Source organism: Schistocerca cancellata, chromosome 1 (assembly GCF_023864275.1).
Source record: "Schistocerca cancellata isolate TAMUIC-IGC-003103 chromosome 1, iqSchCanc2.1, whole genome shotgun sequence".
NCBI classification, from domain to species: Eukaryota; Metazoa; Arthropoda; class Insecta; order Orthoptera; family Acrididae; genus Schistocerca; species Schistocerca cancellata.
The window spans coordinates 371,412,198-371,429,198 of NC_064626.1; the positions used below are offsets into that span (position 1 = coordinate 371,412,198).

The window sequence follows — 17,001 nt, forward strand, 5'->3', positions numbered from 1 at the left end:
CATGTCCCTCTGACCTGTAAGTCGGTGTCTCTATTAAGGGCGTCGTCCGTAATTTTTATTCGGATGGCTTCGTTATTTACACTGTCCCAGAAGCCGTTAGTGCGATCCACGACAGAGCTTTGGTCAAATTTGATCCGGTGACTGTTTTCTAGAACATGTTCGGCTAATGCAGATTTTTCGGGTTGGCGTAGTAGATGAAACCTCTGAAGCTCTTTTCTGCGTTTTTACACACTGCGCACTGTTAATCCGTCCTACAACATGCTACACTTGCTAGCTATTTTGTAGTTTCTATCTCCCGCCGCTACCGCGCAAGACGCACTTTCGCTGAGCAAGATCTAGAAAACAGTTAACGGTTAGAATTTAACAAAACCCTTTGTCACGGCTCGCAGTAACGGCTTCTGGGAGAATGTAATTAGAGAAACGATCAAAATAAAAATTCCTGACATCTGACTTAATAGAGACGCTGGCCTACAGCTCAGAGCAGCGTGAGATCCAACGATCACGAAACTGAAGCGGTTGGATCGAACGCGGAGCCCATACATGGCGATTCCGTGAGCACCAGTGACGTCACAGCTGGCAGACAGAGTATCTTAGGAGGTACCAGAAGGCCATCAACAGTCATTCCACTTCACAATGGCTTTGAGGTACTTGGTCAGCAGCTCGGGGTATTTTAACCACTTGACACGGCTGGTCGCCCGAGAACATTTTATTGTTAGGACTACTGGGTACTCCTACAGTGGTTTTTTATCATCACCTCTTGTTTGCTGTTACATAGTGGTGTTATTCTCACCGACGGCATAGTTTGCCATGTGATGTTTCGCTGGTACTGGATGTTTCCAACCATCTTCCGAATGGTGCTGATCTGCTTCACATTGTCCTGCTGGTAGATTGGCACATCAGCCTAAGCCTGCCGGCCTGTGTGGCCGAGCGGTTCTAGGCGCTTCAGTCTCGAACCGTGCGACCACTACGGTCGCAGGTTCGAATCCTGCCTCGGGCATGGATGTATGTGATATCCTTAGGTTAGTTACGTTAAAGTAGTTGTAAGTTCTAGGGGACTGATGAAATTCGATGTTAAGTCCCATAGTGCTCAAAGCCATTTGAAAGCCTAAGCCTACAGCACAAGCGTGACAGCCCTGCGACTTGGTGGGGTCCGAGCAGTGAGCAGTAAGGTGAACGAAGGACGAGTAAGGTTTATCGGTCCGTTTGTAACTTAATCACTTCTCTCTGTCTGAGTGAATTTTCCTAAAACTGTCAACCAAACCATTTCTAAAATGATAACCAAACAAATCAATTCCTCACTTAAACTCGTGTACTGTGCAAAACACCGACTGCACTGAATTATACGAAGGACTTACTATGATTTATTTCAACCAAATTAATGTTGATTTCAGTCCGTCGTCCTTGTCCACGAGACTCAGTGTTCCATCTAATCGTCGAGTAGACGCTAAATACTCAAGTGTCTTACCTCTGTAGGGTATCGGCCAAGTGGTATCAATAGGAATTAAAGTTTCAACCTTTTTTTACGTAAATAGAAAAAGCAGAGAAGGTAAACTCCACAGATGTTTAATTATTTTATGCTACGCAGAGTATTTTCTGTGGTGGTTATATCTGACATATTAAAAATGTACTGAGCAAAGGGATTTGAAAGTCAGGGGTGTTGTTGTGGTCTTCAGTCCTGAGACTGGTTTGATGCAGCTCTCCATGCTACTCTATCCTGTGCAAGCTGCTTCATCTCCCAGAACCTACTGCAACTTACATCCTTCTGAATCTGCTTAGTGTATTCATCTCTTGGTCTCCCTCTACGATTTTTACCCTCCACGCTACCTTACAGTGCTAAATTGGTGATCCCTTGATGCCTCAGAACATGTCCTACCAACCGATCCCTTCTTCTGGTCAAGTTGTGCCACAAACTCCTCTTCTCCCCAATTCTATTCAATGCCTCCTCATTAGTTATGTGATCTACCCATCTAATTATCAGCATTCTTCTGTAGCACCACATTTCGAAAGCTTCTATTCTCTTCTTGTCCAAACTATTTATCGTCCATGTTTCACTTCCATACATGGCTACACTCCATACAAATACTTTCAGAAACGACTTCCTGTCACTTAAATCTATACTCGATGTTAACAAATTTCTCTTCTTCAGAAACGCTTTCCTTGCCATTACCAGTCTACATTTTATATCCTCTCTACTTCGACCATCATCAGTTATTTTGCTCCCCAAAGAGCAAAGCTCCTTTACTACTTTAAGTGTCTCATTTCCTAATCCAATTTCCTCAGCATCACCCGACTTAATTTGACTACATTCCATTATCCTCGTTTTGCTTTTGTTGATGTTCATCTTATATCCTCCTTTCAAGACACTGTCCATTCCATTCAACTGCTCTTCCAAGTCCTTTGCTGTCTCTGACAGAATTACAATGTCATCGGCGAACCTCAAAGTTTGCCGAATTTTTCTTTTGTTTCCTTTACTGCTTGCCCAACATACAGATTGATTAACATATTTACAAATTGTAAATAGCCTTTCGCTCCCTGTATTTTACCCCTGCCACCTTTAGAATTTGAAAGAGAGTATTCCAGTCAACATTGTCGAAAGCTTTCTCTAAGTCTACAAATACTAGAAACGTAGATTTGCCTTTCCTTAATCTTTCTTCTAAGATAAGTCGTAAGCTCAATATTGCCTCACGTGTTCCAATGTTCCTACGGAATCCAAACTGATCTTCCCCGAGGTCGGCTTCAACTAGTTTTACCATTCGTCTGTAAAGAATTCGTGTTAGTATTTTGCAGCTGTGGCTTATTAAACTGATTGTTCGGTAATTTTCACATCTGTCAGCACCTGCTTTGTTTGGTATTGGAATTATTATACTATTCTTGAAGTCTGAGGGTATTTCGCCTGTCTCATACATCGTGCTCACCAGATGGTAGAGTTTTGTCAGGACTGACTCTCCCAAGGCCATCAGTATTTCCAATGGAATGTTGTCTACTCCGGGGGCCTTGTTCCGACTCAGGTCTTTCAGTGCTCTGTCAAACTCTTCACGCAGTATCATATCTCCCATTTCATCTTCATCTACATCCTCTCCCATTTCCATAATATCGTCCTCAAGTACATCGCCCTTGTATAGACCGTCTCTATACTCCTTCCACCTTTCTGCTTTCCCTTCTTTGCTTAGAACCGGGTTTCCATCTGAGCTCTTGATGTTCATACAAGTGGTTCTCTTCTCTCCAAAGGTCTCTTTAATTTTCCTGTAGGCAGTATCTATTTTACCCCTAGTGAGATAAGCCTCTACATCCTTACATTTGTCCTCTAGCCATCCCTGCTTAGCCATTTTGCACTTCCTGTCGATCTTATTTTTGAGACGTTTGTATTCCTTTTTGCCTGCTTCATTTACTGCATTTTTATATTTTCTCCTTTCATCAATTAAATTCAATATTTCTTCTGTTACCCAAGGATTTCTGCTAGCCCTCGTCTTTTTACCTAGTTGATCCTCTGCTGCCTTCACTACTTCATCCCTCAAAGCTACCCATTCTTCTTCTACTGTATTTCTTTCCCCTATTCCTGTCAATTGTTCCCTTATGCTCTCCCTGAAACTCTCTACAACCTCTGGTTCTTTCAGTTTATCCAGGTCCCATCTCCTTAAATTCCCACCTTTTTGCAGTTTCTTCAGTTTTAATCTACAGGTCATAACCAATAGATTGTGGTCAGAGTCCACATCTGCCCCTGAAAATGTCTTACAATTTAAAACCTGGTTCCTAAATCTCTGTCTTACCATTATGTAATCAATCTGATACCTTTTAGTATCTCCAGGGTTCTTCCATGTATACAACCTTCTTTCATGATTCTTAAACCAAGTGTTAGCGATGATTATGTTGTGCTCTTTGCAAAATTCTACCAGGCGGCTTCCTCTTTCATTTCTTAGCCCCAATCCATATTCACCTACTACGTTTCCTTCTCTCCCTTTTCCTACACTTGAATTCCAGTCACCCATGACTTAAATTTTCGTCTCCCTTCACTATCTGAATAATTTCTTTTATTTCATCATACATTTCTTCAATATCTTCGTCATCTGCAGAGCTAGTTGGCATATAAACTTGTACTACTGTAGTAGGTGTGGGTTTCGTATCTACACTCTTGGAAATGGAAAAAAGAACACATTGACACCGGTGTGTCAGACCCACCATACTTGCTCCGGACACTGCGAGAGGGCTGTACAAGCAATGATCACACGCACGGCACAGCGGACACTCCAGGAACCGCGGTGTTGGCCGTCGAATGGCGCTAGCTGCGCAGCATTTGTGCACCGCCGCCGTCAGTGTCAGCCAGTTTGCCGTGGCATACGGAGCTCCATCGCAGTCTTTAACACTGGTAGCATGCCGCGACAGCGTGGACGTGAACCGTATGTGCAGTTGACGGACTTTGAGCGAGGGCGTATAGTGGGCATGCGGGAGGCCGGGTGGACGTACCGCCGAATTGCTCAACACGTGGGGCGTGAGGTCTCCACAGTACATCGATGTTGTCGCCAGTGGTCGGCGGAAGGTGCACGTGCCCGTCGACCTGGGACCGGACCGCAGCGACGCACGGATGCACGCCAAGACCGTAGGATCCTACGCAGTGCCGTAGGGGACCGCACCGCCACTTCCCAGCAAATTAGGGACACTGTTGCTCCTGGGGTATCGGCGAGGACCATTCGCAACCGTCTCCATGAAGCTGGGCTACGGTCCCGCACACCGTTAGGCCGTCTTCCGCTCACGCCCCAACATCGTGCAGCCCGCCTCCAGTGGTGTCGCGACAGGCGTGAATGGAGGGACGAATGGAGACGTGTCGTCTTCAGCGATGAGAGTCGCTTCTGCCTTGGTGCCAATGATGGTCGTATGCGTGTTTGGCGCCGTGCAGGTGAGCGCCACAATCAGGACTGCATACGACCGAGGCACACAGGGCCAACACCCGGCATCATGGTGTGGGGAGCGATCTCCTACACTGGCCGTACACCACTGGTGATCGTCGAGGGGACACTGAATAGTGCACGGTACATCCAAACCGTCATCGAACCCATCGTTCTACCATTCCTAGACCGGCAAGGGAACTTGCTGTTCCAACAGGACAATGCACGTCCGCATGTATCCCGTGCCACCCAACGTGCTCTAGAAGGTGTAAGTCAACTACCCTGGCCAGCAAGATCTCCGGATCTGTCCCCCATTGAGCATGTTTGGGACTGGATGAAGCGTCGTCTCACGCGGTCTGCACGTCCAGCACGAACGCTGGTCCAACTGAGGCGCCAGGTGGAAATGGCATGGCAAGCCGTTCCACAGGACTACATCCAGCATCTCTACGATCGTCTCCATGGGAGAATAGCAGCCTGCATTGCTGCGAAAGGTGGATATACACTGTACTAGTGCCGACATTGTGCATGCTCTGTTGCCTGTGTCTATGTGCCTGTGGTTCTGTCAGTGTGATCATGTGATGTATCTGACCCCAGGAATGTGTCAATAAAGTTTCCCCTTCCTGGGACAATGAATTCACGGTGTTCTTATTTCAATTTCCAGGAGTGTATCTTGGCCACAACAATGCGTTCGCTGTGCTGTCAGGGGTACGGGTTCGAATCTCGTACAAGAACACCGGGTCTAAGGGTTCTATCCAGTCACTTGTTGACCAATCTGGTGTGGCAGTTGCAGATGACAAAACGAAAGCCGAGTTTTTAAATTTCGTGTAGAAGAAATGGTTCAAACAGGAGAACCGTACATACGTATCGTCGTTTGACTATGGAATAGAGTCCCATATGGACGACATACTAATAAGCATACCTGACGTAGCGAAACAAGTAAAATAGTTGAAAACAAATAGGTTGCTAGGTTGGTATGAAGCCCCCGTTCGGTTTTCCAAAGATTACTCAACGGCATTCGCCCCTTACTTACCTTGCACTTATCTCGAATCTCTCGGCCAACGCAAAGTCCCAAGCGACTGGAAAGAAGTGCAGGTGACTCCTGTATATAAGAAGGGCGAAAGAAAAGAGCCGGAAAATTACTGATCAGTATCCCTTTCATCGGTTTGCTGTAGAATCCTTCAACATATTCTCAGTTAGAATACAATACATTTTCTTGACGCGAAAAGCCTTATGTCTACGAATCAATACGGTTTTAGAATGTATCGTTCGTGCGACACTCAGCTTGCCCTTTTCTAAACGCATGATACACTGCGAAATAATGGGTGAAGGGTAACAGGCAGATTCCATTTTTCTATATTATTTGCGGAAACCATTTGACACGGTGCCCCATTGCAGATTCTTAACGAAGGTACGAGCATATGGCATAGGTTCCTCGATATGTGAGTGGATCGATGACTTATTAAGTAATGGAGGGGGTGGGGGGACGAGATTTGTGGTTGACGTCCCGACGACAACGAGGTCATTGGAGACGGAGCACAAGCTCGGATTGGGGTAGGATGGGGAAGGAAATCGGCCGTGCCCTTTCAAAGGAACCATCCCGGCATTTGCCTGAAACGATTCAGGGAAATCACGGAAAACCAAAATCAGGATGGCCGGAGACGGGTTTGAACCGTCGTCCTCCCGAATTCGAGTCCAGTGAGCTAACCACCGCGCCACCTCGCTCGGTTAAGTAATGGAACTCAGTGTGTTGTCCTTTACGGCGAGTGTCCATGAGAGACACGGCTGTCGTCAACAGTGCCCCAGGCAAGGGTGAAAGGACCGCTGTTCTTCTCTATGTACCGGGTGCTCAAAAAGTCAGTATAAATTTGAAAACTTAATAAACCACGGAATGATGTAGATAGATAGGTAAAAATTGACACACGTGCTTGGAATGACATGGGGTTTTATTAGAACCAAAATGCAGGATGACGCTCTACCCCATATTGGTAGACGCGTGAAAGATCTCTTGCGCGCGTCGTTTGGTGATGATCGTGTGCTCAGCCGCCACTTCCGTCATGCTTGGCCTCCCAGGTCCCCAGACCCCAGTCCGTGCTATTATTGGCTTTGGGGTTACCTGAAGTCGCAAGTGTATCATGATCGACCGACATCTCTAGGGATGCTGAAAGACAACATCTGACGCCAGTGCCTCACCACAACTCCGGACGTGCTTTACAGTGCTGTTCACAACATTATTCCTCGACTACAGCTATAGTTGAGGAATGATGGTGGACATATTGAGCATTTCCTGTAAAGAACTTCAGCTTTGCTTTGTCTTACTTTGTTATGCTAATTATTGTTATTCTGATCAGATGAAGCGCCATCTGTCGGACATTTTTTGAACTTTTGTATTTTTTGGTTCTAATAAAACCTCATGCCATTCAAGGCATGTGTGTCAATTTGTACCTCTCTATATACATTATTCCGTGATTTATTCAGTTTTCAAATTTATACTGACTTTTTGATCACCCGGTACGTAAATCATTTGGCGGACAGCGTGGGCAGCAGTCTGCGGTTGTTTGCTGGTGAGGCTGTGGTTTGCGGTAAGGTGTCGAAGTGACTGTAGGACGATAGAAGATGACTTAGACAAAATTTATTGTGTGATGAACGCCAGATGGCTCTGAATGTGGGAAAAGGTAAGTTAATGCGGCTGAGTATGAAAAACAAACCTGTATGTTGGAATACAGCATTAGTAGTGTCTTGCTTGACACAGTCACGTCGTTTAAATGTCTGGGCCTAACGTTAGAAGGCAGTATGAAATGGAACGAGTGTATTGGACTGTGGTAAGGAAGGCGAATGGTCAGCTTCAGTTTATTGGGAGAACTGTGTGTTTCATCTGTAAAGGAGACCGCATGTAGCACGCTAGTGCGACCTGTTTTTGAGTACTGCTCCAGTATTTGCGATCCGTTCGAGATCGGACTAAAGAAGGACATCGAAGCAATTCAGAGGCGGGCTTCTAGATTTATCTCCGGAAGGGTTGATTAACATGCAAGGGTTACGGAGATGCTTCGAGAACTCAAATGGGAATCCCTGGAGAGAAGGCGACGTTTTTTCCGAAGAAAACTATTGAGAAAATTTAGAAAACTGGCGTTTGAAGTTGACTGCAAAACCATTCTAATGCGACCAACACACATTTCGTATGAATAAGAGTATACGATATGAGAAATTATCGCTTATACGGAGGCATATAGACAGTCGTTTTTCCGTCGCTCTGTTTACTAGTGGAACAGTAAATCAAACGACTGGCACTGGTACAGGGTATACTGAGCCACGCGTCGTAAGGTGGCTTGCGTAGTCCGTATGTAGATGTAGATGTAATTTCTCACATACAGTAACAAACATGATTCCGCGAAATTAAACATTATGCTTTGAACTAGAATGAAATGGCTAATTTGTTGTTGTACATTCCTTTATCGATTAGGAAATACCATAAAACAATATTAGTTGTTGACATGAGTTGAAGTTCTTTGGTCACATTCTTCCACATCTGCAAATATTTTTAGCACTTAAAACACATTCCAGTATAACTTTGTTAATTTTAATCGCTAGAGAATGTTACGTTTGCAGGTAAAAGCTTTGTTTTTTCAACTATTTCTAATTTGTGTTTATTTTTGTTTCAGGTAAGCTGCCGTGGATGATCAACAGTTGCGCCAGCCTGCACTGATCAAAAGTCTCAGTAAACTCGAGGATAATCCAACAACATCTATTAACAGTAAGCTGTTGGCGATATATGAGAACAAACCAATGGAAGTAATGTGTTTCGATGGCCTTGAGATTTTGACATGGCAGAGCAACAAGGGCCAGCCATATTGAGGCAGACCATTACCTACGCTGTGTAATGAAAAATTCCATGAGCGGTGAACAACTCCTATAAACTACATTGTCCGTGATTCAAAAAGTCTGAATGTGCCTTAAGAAAAAAGTGACCAGAGCTACGCACTACAAACATCTCGTTGCTTCGCTATAAAGAAAACCTGCATGCTGTGCATACGACAGCTCAGAAGACAGTCCATCTCTGATGATCAGTGACTCCACAACACTCAGACCCTCTCGACCTAGCACCTTCGGTCGTTTATCTTCTAAAAAACTGAAGGCATTGGAAACAGTTTCGAGCTCATAGCATATGTGAAGAAGTTGTGTAATGCTGAATGTCGATAGCGCCAGGAGTGTTACTTTTTATTTCTTTATTTAAACGTCACGTTCTGTAGGGCCAAATTGAGGAGCAAATCTCGAAGGTCATGGAATGTGTCAGTACATGAAGTTAAAACATAAAAGTAATAACAGATAAAAATAAAATGTTAATGAACCCAAAACGTCAAGCCATATGTTTAAGTAAACGCAATCAACAATATAACATAGGAATCAGCTTAAGTTTTCAAGGAACTCCTCAACAGAATAGAAGGAGTGTCCCATGAGGAAACTCTTCAGTTTCGATTTGAAAACGCGTGAATTACTGCTAAGATTTTTGAATTCTTATAGTAGCTTTGGATGCGGCAGTATACTGCACACCTTTCTGCACAAGAGTTAAGGAAGTCAGATCTAAATGCAGGTTGGATTTCTGCCGAGTATTAACTGAGTGAAAGCTGCTTATTTTTGGGAGTAAGCTCACATTTTTAACGATGGTAAAGAATATATATATATATAGAGAGAGAGAGGCCAATGTCAAGATGCCGGGACAAGTGGGCAGAGGTTCGCGAACTTACACCATTTATTGCCCGAACCGCCGGTTTCTGAGCAAAGCTAAAAATACACTCTAGAATGAAAATAAGCAAAGTAGACTAATTTTTGTGTCGAACGATCATTTACTTCAGATACCGTTCGAATAGTAAAAATGGCCGCAGTAAGTATTTGAACAAGATCCTGAATGTGGGCTTTCCACAACAGTTTACTATCTATCTGAACACCTAGAAATTTGAACTACTCAGTTTCACTAGTCATATGCCAATTCTGTGAAATTAAAACTTCGGGTTTTTTTGAATGGTGTATTAGAAACTATAAAAACTGAGAATTTCTGTGATTTAGCGTTAGTTTATTTTCTACAAGACATGAACTTGTCATGAACTGCACTATTCGAAACCGAGCCAATGTTGCACTCAACATCCTTTACTACCATGCTAGCGTCATCAGCAAACAGAAATATTTTAGAGTTACCCTAATATTCTGGGGGCATATCATTTATATACCAGTAAATAAGGAGCAGAAGTGGCCCAAGCACTAATCCCTGGGGCACCCCCTATTTGACTGTACTCCACTCACACCCCACATCATAGCCATTCTCAACATTGAATCATGACCTTTTGCTGTATCTTGCTAAACTAAGAGGTGAACCAATTGTGAGCTATTTCTCGAATTCCGTAATGGTCCAACTTCTGAAGAAATATTTTGTGATCAACACAATCAAACGTCTTAGTTTAGTCAAAAAATATGCCTAGCGTTCGAAACCTTTTGTTTAACCCATCCGGTACCTCACAGAGAAAAGATAATATATCATTTTCAGTTATTAAACGACTTTTAAAGCCGAAATTACATTTGATAGCAAATCATGTGATATAAAATGATCAATTATCCTAACATACACAACCTTTTCAATAACTTTAGCAAACACTGATGGCATTGAATTAGATCTAAAATTATCTGCATTATCCCTTTTTCCCTTTTTGTAAAGCGGCTTTAGTACTGAGTACTTCAATCGTTCAGGAAACTAACCATTCCTAAAGGAAAAATTACACATATGGCAAAATACAGGGCTAACATGTGCAGCACAGTACTTTAATATTCTGCTAGGCACTCCATCATAACCATGAGAGTCCTTAGTCTTACGAGATTTACTGACTCAATCTCCCCCTCTCTGTATCACAGAGGAATATTTCAGACATAAATATCGGAAAGGCATTTGTCAAGAGAGTTATATGATTCCCTGTAGAAACTAAATTTTATTTAATTCTTCATCAATGCCCAGAAAATGATTATTAAATACTGTACATATATGTGATTTTATCAGTAACAGCAATATTTTTACTACAAACTGCCTTTATATCGTCGACCTTACGCTGCTTACCAGACACTTCCTTCACGATTAACCTCATGGTTTTAATTTTATCCTGTGAATTAGCTGTTCTATTTGCATACCACATACTGTTTGCCTTCCTAATAACATTTTTAACCACGTTACAATACTGTTTGTAATGGGCTACTGTAGCTTGATTATGACTGCTTCTAACATTTTGATACAATTCCCGCTTTGTTCTACATTATATGCTTATCCCACTAGTCAGCCACCCAGGCTGCCTTTTACTGCTAGTACCCCGTTTAGAACGTGCTAATGGAAAGCAACTCTCAAAGAGCATGAGAAATGTGTGAAGAAAAGCATTATCATATTTGATGACTAACTGAAACCCTCAGCTGCCGACAGGTGTTGTTGATATACCTCGATGTGGATAGCTGAAAATGTGTGCCCCGACCGGGACTCGAACCCGGGATCTCCTGCTTACATGGCAGACGCTCTATCCATCTGAGCCACCGAGGACACAGATGAATAGCGCGACTGCAGGGACTTATCCCTTGCGCGCTTCCCGTGAGACTCACATTCCTAACTGTCCACAATTCTACGTATGTAATGTACCTTATAGATATTTGCCCATTCACTCATTATTCGCGCACGCTTTGACGATTCCCGTAAGAGTTTGGGCAACCTGGGCGCATTCGCACAGACGGAGGTCAATGGCTGGGCAGCCTTTAACTATATATATGAAGACAGTAACTGTTCTCAAAGAACATATACTGTTGATGACCGTGCAGCTTTTCTCTGGAATAAATGATGACTAACTGAAACCCCCAGCTGCCGACAGGTGTTGTTGATACACGTCGATGTGGACAGCTGAAAATGTGGGCCCCGACCGGGACTCGATCCCGGGATCTCCTGCTTACATGGCAGACGCTCTATCCATCTGAGCCACCGAGGATGGGCAAATGTCTATAAGGTACATTACATACGTAGAATTGTGGACAGTTGGGAATGTGAGTCTCACGGGAAGCGTGCAAGGGATAAGTCCATGCAGTCGCGCTATTCATCTGTGTCCTCGGTGGCTCAGATGGATAGAGCGTCTGCCATGTAAGCAGGAGATCCCGGTTCGAGTCCCGATCGGGGCACACATTTTCAGCTATCCACATCGGGGTATATCAACAACACCTGTCGGCAGCTGAGGGTTTCAGTTAGTCATCATTTATTCCAGGGAAAAGCTGCACGGTCATTGACAGTATTCTGTTCTTTCGAGAACAGTTACTGTCTTCATATATATATATAATCATATTTGTCATCTATGTTATTGACATTATAAACATCTTGCCGCTCTTGTTCCTTGACGAGTTTTTCAAAACACTCTATTGCAGTTGGACTAGCTTTCCTACATAGTTTGTAATTGTATTTGGTATTTGTTTGAATACAAAAGCCTTTTAATGTTAAATTTTGTGCAACATAGTCTGAAAGTCCATTTACCCTTTCACTAACGGAATGCCCATCTAATAATGAAGAATGAATAAAAATAACGTCTATCGCTGTGCTACTGTTCCACTGCACCCTAGTTGGAAAAAACACAGTTTGCGTCAGATCATATGAATTTAGAAGATCTTCCAGCATCCTTTTTCTTGTACAAACATATACAAAATTAAGATTGAAGTCACCACATATGACTAATTTACGGTACTTCCTATAAAGTGAATCAAGAACTCTCTCTAGCTTAAGCAGGAATGCTCTGAAGTCAGAGTTAGAGGACCTATAAACAAAACAAATAGAAGTTTAGTTTCACTAAATTCAACTTCCCCTGCACAACATTCAAATATCTGTTCAATGCAATGCCGTGATATGTTTACGGACTCAAATGGAATACTGTTATTTTTACGTACATGGCCACTCCCCCACCCCTCAAGGAACTCCTTGAAAAGCAGCCAGCTGATCTGTATACTGGTAAAGGAAACCTCTGAACTGTCAAATTATTTAAGCGGTGTTCCGATGTACCAATAATTTCAGTCAGCATCTGTGAGCAGTTTAGTAACTTTATCTCTAATACCTCTTATATTTTGATGACATGTGCTAATTCCTTCTCTACTTGGAAACATGACATTCTCTGAAGGTGATTCCTTAGTTAGAGGGACTTCCTTTAAGCAGGCATACCTATCAGCTGACTTCGATCTCAAAAAGGTACAGATCTAACACCAACTACTACAGGAAGTTTTCCGTGAGTGATCCCACCACCCCCCACTAACTGTCACCTATAAGCTTTGTCAGCCTCCTCTTCCCATACTTATTGAGATGCAGACCGTGCCTAGTGAAACCCAACCTACTGACAGGCTAAACTGGCACCACTGCAATATGACCCATGCCCTCTGCCATCAGTGCCTTCTCCAACCCCATGTTAACACGGCCTAACAGCCGCATTAAGATGAGGTCGATTATGACGCTGAAACAGTTGCACGAAATGCACATTAGTGCCACCAATTTTGGTTGTTATTTTTACCAGGCGCCACCTACATCATATTTCCAGTACCTATCAAGACTATTCCCTGCTCCACGCCCTATCGCTACCTGATCCTCCTCCGTAAAATTCCTACATAACTCCCCTATGCTGTCGGTCACCTGAGCCAACCCTGCACTAGGCTTCACAGTGTTGGTGACCTGGTACTCACTCCCCAACACTTCCTGCAACTGCTGGCCCACACTTCCACCTTGTGACATACCTAGCAGCAGAACATTCTTCTTTCTGTTAGACTTCGCAACCGACGTAGGGCTCCTAAGCTCTTGCTTCATGGGAAAAAAGTAACTACACTGCTGTGAACTAGAAGAATCATATATTAAGCAACATTGCCAGTAACAGTGCTCCTACATAAAAAATTTTTCGTTTCTCCACTGCATAATACTAACAGGCTATACACTGTGTCACAGATAATGTTTTGGTCAAGCTATCTGTAATTTTTACTCTGTTGGCCACTGTAAGGCATGTGCATTTGCTGTACTGCTCGATGAACACTTAGTATTAGTACGTTTGCTTCTTAAAGTCCTGTGTCGTATATTGATATTCATGAGATGCTTTACACATTATTTAACTAATGAAAAATGTAATGTGGTGGCTTAAAGAATTTTTACCCTTTCCCGTGAAGGTGGCCCATGACTGAAACAGGTTGATATTTGTGTTTAAAATACTCGACAGCTGTTGGTAGTCACCTTCCAAAAATTTGAATTTCAAGATCGTATCCTAAGAAACTCTGCAATGATGTAGGATTAATCGCTCAACAGCTAGTTCTTTAATTCGGTCTTAAAATCTAACACATTACCTATAAGACACTAAACATCCTCTCACTGGTTCCTGAAGATGTGTGTTCACATTGTAATGTTGCTGTTTTCACAGCTCGTAGGAGTATCAGTTCGAGCACACGAGCTTAGCGAATAATAGCATCGCTGAGTTTTCACCTATCGAGGTGGTGCAGTGGTTAGCACACTGGACTCGCATTCGGGAGGACGACGGTTCTAACACGCATCCGGCCATCCGATTAAGCTTTCCGTGATTCCCGTAAATCGCTTAAGACAGATACCGGGGTGGTTCCTTCCAAAGGGCACGGCCGCTTTCTTTCTTCAGCCTTCCCTCATCCGAGCTTATCCTCCAACTCTAATGACGTCATTCTCGACGGGACGTTAAGCACCAAACTACTACTCCCTCCTCGTCGGCCAGTTTTCGATGGTTAGACTGGAAAAGTCTGGAGACGAGACATCTTTATCATTAGAATTGAGGTAATTCATGAAACCAGGAAACAAGACTGGGAAAGAGCAAACTATGAAAGACCTGAAAGGACAGAAGTGAACAAAGGAGGACAATCAAGAAAGACATGAAAGAGTGGAACTGATGCATTCATGGAGGTGGGTTAACTGTGAGGGACGAAGTAATCGCAGCTGTTCACAGTAAAGGATGGATGTCAACCGTATTCTCTACTGTATGAGGTAAATGGGGATTAGGTTAAGTAAGTAAGTAAGTAAAAAGAAAATAGCAGTTGGACTAAACGGAATACACTTCAGTTCGAAGAGGCAGAAGAGTAAGAATTTGTGAAAGCTTCTGCTTGTTCTCGTAGTTTGCTGAAGTTCGAGTAATGTAGTTCACATCAACCGATGTTGCGCTTTGGTTCAGTCTGAAGACATTATTGGGTGCAGCAAGCAACAGATTCCCATCCAAACACGAATATTTATTGCTTCGCTTTGACAGTGACGGTAGAATGCCAGAATGAGTTTTAAGCAAGATCATAATTGTTGTCATTCGGTAACCCACGCTCGTCCAACTCTGTTAGCGCTTTGAGTTGTAATGCTATGACTTCACACAAAAATAATGATGTTCTCGATTTTAGTTAGTTTCAAATGAATATTGTTGTGCACGACAATGTTTGGTTTGCAGTGCTATCTGCGGTTGGCTGTTCTAATAACTGCATAAAATATTCAGATTTTTAGCACACAAATTGTAATGTCTCTTCTTTTACTTAACGACTGAAAGTAAAGTGATCAAAAATTACGAGGATGTTGAATCAAACATGTAATTTATAGTATACCATGTGGCACATTACGGCAGGTAACAAAGTACACATTTTCGTAATTTAAAGTAGCTGATTCTTTCTGAGCAAGACAAAGACTTGTGAGCCTTGGCACATTCAGAATTCCTGATCGCCCTTAGAACCTAGAAGACGCTCCATGAAATGAAATGCTTGCCGTAATGAACAGTAGATAACTGATCAAGCGTCGACTCAGTCATACATGGAACTAAAGGTGCCGTCAGCAGTTACAACGTCACAACTGTTGCAATAACAACAAAAAAAGGTCCAAATGGCTCTGAGCACTATGGGACTTCACATCTGAGGTCATCAGTCCCCTAGAACTTAGAACTACTTAAACCTAACTAACCTAAGGACATAACAAACATCCATGCCCGAAGCAGGATTCGAACCTGCGACCGTAGCGGTCGCGCGGTTCCAGACTGAAGCGCCTAGAACCACTCGGCCACAACGGCCGGCGACAGTCTACAATGGAGTTGGTGTCTATTTCTGTCATGGAGGCAGATAACTGAGCTACGTAACAGCGTAACAAGCAGATTTTGCGTGAGTGGTGAAATTGTCTCCGAAAAACAATGTAGTTGTTTTGCCCTTTAACGGCGGCGTTAAAATTATTGCAGTTTCAAGACCACTAAAGATTAAAATTCACTACAAATAGTTATGAACTGCAAAAAGTGTCAGTGTTTTGTTGGTCTCTCCATATTGACCGAAATATCACGGTTTAACGGAGCTGTAGATGCGACAAAAAAGATTTTTTTTCTGTTTGTCTTACTGATGCTACGGGATTTTATTTCGCTCTGTGCTTTGTTTTCCACTGGTCAAGCACGGTTTTACGTCTGTTTTATTCATTCCTTCTATGTTAAAATGCAGAAGAGGGGGTTTGCTGCAGAACAATATAAGACGTACTGCGAGTTGTGACTTGGGGTGCAGCGATTGTTTGTGGTGACAGCCAGGCATTTTCTTTCTCCCCGAGGGAAAGCTAAAGAAAGACCAGGACGGCGATCCCGGCACAGGGGGCGCAATAAATGCAAATGCAGTGTTGAAATTTAAATTCGCAGAGCTGGCATACATGTCACGTCATCCTCCGAATATCATGGGAAGAGGCTCCGCCAGGACGGCAATCGATTCCTGCATCCCATTACTTGGCATCGCCAGCTTTTTCCGCGTCCGCTCACCGGTCGCTCTCGGCTGTGCTATCGATCGCATGGTTCAGGCGTTATTCGACTGTTTGGCCGCTTCGGAATCGCTGGAATCTGACGCCCTGCACTGGCGAGACAAGAAGTGTTCCAGGAAGTAACTCAACCAGGCAACACTCACCGGCAGCTCGTACGGAATAGGGCAGCAGTCGTTTGCCACCTTTGTTGTCGTCAAAGCACTATAATTTCTTTAGTCAGAGATAGTGAGTCTCACAGACGCTCACTTATTTATAAAAGCGAGGCACTAAGAGAAATATACTGCTTTTGAGCATAATTAATACTCTTAAAATTGTGACAACTCTGAACAA

The 17,001-nt window shown here is 43.3% G+C and overlaps 1 non-coding gene across 1 annotated transcript; it reads right to left on the reverse strand.

Moving 5' to 3' along the window:
• Window positions 1-11,368: 11,368 nt before the first annotated feature.
• Trnat-ugu (transfer RNA threonine (anticodon UGU)) lies at window positions 11,369-11,442 on the reverse strand. Its single transcript has one exon. It is a non-coding gene; the product is annotated as a tRNA-Thr (tRNA).
• Between the last annotated feature and the right edge of the window lie 5,559 nt (window positions 11,443-17,001).